Source organism: Urtica dioica, chromosome 11 (genome assembly GCF_054948205.1).
Source record: "Urtica dioica subsp. dioica isolate 48M chromosome 11, U.dioica_male_clone48M_v1_H2, whole genome shotgun sequence".
Classification (NCBI taxonomy): Eukaryota; Viridiplantae; Streptophyta; class Magnoliopsida; order Rosales; family Urticaceae; genus Urtica; species Urtica dioica.
The window spans coordinates 14,337,305-14,343,419 of NC_142766.1; positions in this window are offsets into that span (position 1 = coordinate 14,337,305).

Below are 6,115 nucleotides of genomic sequence, written 5' to 3' on the forward strand. Positions count from 1 at the left end.
CATTATTTTGTAGTTAACTCTTCTACCATTTCACCTCAATAAAAATAAAAAATAAAAAATTTTGTGGAAAAAATAAAAATAAAATTGGTTACCATTTTTCCCCCTTGTCATCATTTGGGTTGAATTTTTCATATGAAACTGCTGACCTACCATTTTTCTTCAATAAGTAGTAAGAAGGAAAAAGAAATACGGCTTGCCTAACTGTGATTAAAATAAATAAATAAAACTATGGGATTCCAAATATAAATGCCATATATCCTTATCTCTTTTTACTTTCAATACAATGAATGGATACCTTAAATTTTTTTACCTCAATAGGAAAAATATATTCTAGAAGTAATATAAATAACGATCCCAAATCACACGCATTTGTAACTAGCCTAATATAATCGCAAATACTAGAAAATAAGTGACAGTTTAAGCAATAGAGATAGAGTACTGAATGCCCGCAAAGATGAATAGATACAAAAACTAGGATTCAGAAATAATATTAGACGGCAGTTACTTATATAATAAAGAGATAATTCATTAAAATAAAAAAAAAATAAAAAAATTAGTTCCCTATTTTTGGCCGCCGACAAGTGATATGATAATTTTGGATATGTCCAATCGTACAAATGGGTAACATATATTTTGCTTATTTTAAGTGAACAACCCCATTTAAGCATCCACCAAAATAAAAAGATTCGCCACTTTGAAATGAAAAAAAAAATAAAAAAAAAATGTCCAAAACAGACAAAAACAAACAGTAAAAGGAAGTCCTTATTGATCCCCATCCATCACGGATGCCAAAACTATGAGCACTTTAATAGCTAGTCTTATATCATCAACCCCCAAATTTAAGTGACATATAAAATAGACACACATACAAATACAGATCAAGTGACATTAATTAGATAAAACAAAAATCCGTTATTGACAAGGTTGAAAAGTGGAATGAACTAAACTTGCGTTCACGCAACTAATTCATATCATATGTCGAATTTCTGAAGAATACGCAACCACACACAATCCATCAAACACGATACACATGCATATATACTTAGCCACTTAGCTAAACCCGATGATCATTATCTTATACGTGGAATAGAGATTAGGTTTTTCTCTTTCCTTTTCGAAGTGATTAGTTATCTCATTCTTTTATACTAGGTTTGGACTTTGAAGTCAGATAACCATGGAGTATAACTGTATAAGTAATGTAATTTTTGCGGCTTTTAAATCTAATGGGAATAGTAGAGCTTTGGGAAGGTCCTGCAAAATCAGACTTTACTCGTGATTTTTTTTAATTCATATTCATTTATTTTTAATGAATATAGGTCTAATTAAAACCCTAAACCGGATAATTCATGGATATTTTTTTTTATCTATTTAATATTAAATTTATTAATAAAAAAACAAAAAAATCTAAAAAATATTTAAATAAAAATAAACAAATCCAAAAAAGTACTTTAATCAGTTAATACGTACACTAAAATTTACTTATAATTTATAAATATAGTCATAGTTTCAATCGGGTAGGGTATGATTTTTAAGTATCCTACTCATTCATACCCTACCCATACTCATATATTTTTTAATGGGTGATACTCATACCCTACTCATTACCTATTTATTTGGGTAAAACTCTACCCGTGATGGATAGAGTAGTCTTGCGGATACGTGGGCACGTAGGTAAAATTGTCATCCCTAATCTAGATAGATATATGACGATAAGTTTATATTCCATGAAAAAATGTTGCATTATAATATTTTTTACGTTTATAAGTTACAATTTTATAAAGAGCTGTGCATCTGTCACAATTAATTAAAATTGGGTCATGACGTCCATAGTTGCCTAACACGATTCTTGGACCGCCAAAACTCACTTTAGAAAATGGCCAAGCCGAGCAAGGCTTCTTGAAGAGTATGGGATGGACCTTAGGTATAGCCCTTGAGCCCGACCTATCCATACCCTTAAAAATCGCTACACGAGCCTGGTCTGGAGCCAATCTAGACTTAATTGTGCCAATTCTAGACCCGATCGGGGCCCAATACTTCAGAATTAAAAATGTATATTCGTTTCCTCTTTTTCTTCAACCTCTTTTTTGAATCTTGAACTTTCTTTATTATTTTAGGGTTACATGTTTCTCTACCAAAATCAACAAAAATTTGAAATTTGATAATTATAATACTAATAATCATGAGAGAGATTATTTTGTTACAAATTATCATTTCGTAACCATTTTTTATTTATTTCGTAACTAATCTATCACAAAAATATAAATTCGTTCACAAAAAAAATACATAATTTCTTAACTGAATTATCAACGACATTTTTTTATTTTGTGACCGATTAGTAAAAAATTATAAAGGTTTTTGCACAACTCATTCAATAATAAAATGATCATATTTTAAATTTATTTTAATTATGATAAAATGACATGAATTTAATAGTATTTACGTCATAATTTCATTATTTTATCAGCCATATGTGATGCTGTTAATATTTGATCTCCTTTTAAATTTTATTACACATACAATTGATTATTATATGTTTAGCACTGACAGCAAAATCGTACGGACTTTGGATAAATATATGTAACACATATTGTAATATATATGGTATCTATGGGGGTGTATTATATATGTGTATATAAAAATTCATAAACTTAACAACATATCATGTTTACGAATGTACATATAAATTAAATTTTAAATGACTTATCAACATATCCATGCGAAATAAAACACTAAATTATGTTTCAAAAACATTCAACATCGTCAACGGAATCTCCCAAGGATGTTGAATTTTTTTTTCAAATTATATCTATATGCACATTAATTTAATACAGTACACGAGAAGTAGTGTATACTTGAGTTAGAAGTGATCTGCAATTGATTGCATGGGAAGGAATGATAAATAACGTGCATACCATTATACGTATATTCACGCTTTTGTGGTTCAACATCACGTATTTTCACGCTACGCTCATGATAATTTTACACTATTGATTCTAGATTATCCGCCGGGAAATTTAATTTATTAGTAGCATTTTCCTGCTGTCGATCGGTTCATTATATTCTAAAATATACTTTCTAAGATCAACTATCTATATCTTCAATATATAAAAGCAACATATTTGACCGCAATGACACTTTAATATATAATGACTCCGCAAATAATCTATTAGATTAAAACTATAATGTTTTCGATAGAGAGAGATAGAGAAAGAGATTTTAATTGTTTTTTTTAAGGTTCATCAAGTATTGTAGCTATATTTATAGTTTTATATTGCTATATAGTCAACGTTTCGTAAATTTTAAATAAGTAACGACGTTCATGTATTTGCACGTATAAATTGACATAAATATCTCACTTTTTATTTCAATGAAAAGACAAACAATAAATATCACGTCATTTTTATTGATATTTATCTAAAATTTACGAAACATTGACTGTACAGCAATTTCAAATGTTTTAACCGACTAATTAACAAATTTTTTGTCTTTTTAAATTTCTCTTATTAAGTTATCACTTCTCGGCTGCTAGGTATCACCTAATTGCAAGAAATTCATGCTAATAAGTAATGGCTTTGAATAATAAGAATAGCGATGTGTTGATAATGATAGATCATCTGCACAAAAATAGCTAGCATAAAGAAAAAATATCAAACACCAGACATCCACATAACTAGATTTATTTTTTTTCTTTGTTTCCTTCTTCTCTCATCGTTTAATATGATAATAACGACCAATAGGAGAGTATTTGAAATCAAATCACAAAAGAGACCTAATTAAGATCTAAGAAGTAAGCACATCAAAACCAGAAAATTGCTTGCAAAGAAAGCTGGCTATACAGTTCATACTAATTTATTGATTATCTGTATAATTATGATCTCTTTGCTTTAATTGGGAAGAGTGACAAGCCCTGTCCAGAATACTAGCACTAGAAAGTGATTTCTTAACCATATAAAAGTATAAATAGAAGAGAAAGAAACAAGAAAACAAGCAGTTTGGGTTGGGTCAAGTAAACTAATCTTGTTTTTCGGATAATTAATGATGAACCAGATTATGGTTATGAGTGTGACTTATCACGTTGATAAAAACAAAAATAAGAATATAAAAAATACAAAAGAGAGAGAGAGAGAGAGAGAGAGAGAGAGAGAGAGAGAGAGAGAGAGAGATCTGGTTAGACTATAGAGTACGTAGTACTTAGTGCACGAGAGAGCTTGGACCCCAAAATCACATGCATTTCTAATTAAAAGTCTTGTTGGTGCATAGGACATAGTCCACCAACTCCTGTCAAGCACTAACCATTTATATATATATATATAGTTATGTACCACAAAACATATATGAGCCTTCAATATTTTTTATATTTAAATAGGAAAAATAACAAAACTATATGGGTCAAGTATGACAAAGAAAAGAACCTTATAGTACTATAGATAGATCGAGATGGGTAATTAAAAGTAATTAAAACCCTGAAGTTGTTTTTATATGTAAAAACAAAACAATGTTGGCGCGGTGTTATCCGGATCTATATATATTTTTCTCACCGTCAAAATAATGACCATAATATGAGTCTTCATATTAGGAAGATACACGAGTGACCACTTTCTCATATAATGTCATTTCAGGGTGATGTTAACTAAGTTATAGAAATATGATTATAGTCTAGTTGAGAGGTCGAAATTAATGTGCTGATGATAAAATAAACAAAGTAATGCATGCATGCGCAGTACTTTATAGCTAATGGTTAATACAAATTTACAATTTACGAACACTCTCTTCTCTCTCTAAAAATCCCTTTTTAAAATTAAAAAAAAACTAAACCTAGGTCTTCAGCCTCCTGTGCCGCCGCCCCCTCTGGGTGGCCGAGCCTCCGCCTCCGAGGACTGTAGTGTTGATCATACTCTTTTGGGATTTATTTTCTTTTTAATTTTTATTTTTCTAGTCTTTTGTAAGTTTAACTCCGTCGTCACCGAAAAACCTTCTCCGCTGCCTTAGCCCCCTCACGTAGAAGATTCGCTCATTCTCCTCTTCCTTCTTCTCATCTCCTTATGGTGGAAAAATTGTGATTTAAAGGATGGTTCACAACATATTTTGGCGGTTTTTTTAGAGAGATTCAAGTTCTTCGGAATCGCCGTCGATGTTGAGGTTCATCGTCGCCTTTTTCGCAGAGAACTTCCTCCGTCGCATGAAGCTGTTTGGCGTTTCCATTTCCGCCGATGTCGATCAATTTCTCTCCCACGCTGGCCTTGCTTTTCAACGGCGAATTTGTGTGGTAGTTAGGCTGCGGGGAGATGTAGATATGTCTTTGGGTCGATGTTACCTTCGGTGTTGTTATTTGTTTTTATTTTATGGATTTTTCTTACCTTGTTCTTTATTACTTATTTGTTGGTGTTGTGTAATGTTTTGGATTGGAGACGGGTTAGTCGTCGTTCACCTTCCCGCTTGGATAACTCTGGTAGACTTTTACTTATACAGTCTGAAGATCTGTTTACGTCATGGTCAATGGAACGCAGTTGGTTGGATCTCTCCACCATCCATAAAAGGGTTATCTGATATAGCTTGATGTATGTTATATTCTTATTGTGCGTCTTGTTCACAAATTGGACTATTATTACTTGACGTTAGCGTTAGCGGTAGATCTTTTCCGATCTAGGTCTTTATTGTTCCTTGTTTCAAGATCTAAACTTGTATTTGCACGTGTTATAAACTCATAGTCTAATATATGGCTCCGAGCCATTTTCCTCCAAACATTACAATATACAGATTAAAATTATATAGCATAACATATTTTATGAAGTTTGAGAGATAAAAATATATAGCAAAACCTGATAGAGTCGATCTTAGGCATGAGCGTTAGTTATGACTAAATTAAGCATTACATTTTAGTTGATATATGCTTCTCTGAACATTTGAAAAGATTATAATTTTTCATCTTAAATTTTATCTATTTTATATTTTTCATACAAATCCCCTAAATAAGTGTGAGTGTGGAGAAATTTGCTAAATTATGACCAATATATATGAAATTTGATTGTTTTTCATATATATAAAATGTAAGATTGATTAGAAAGATCAAAATACTGCTTCATCTGGCGATAAATTATAGAATCATAATTTTTTT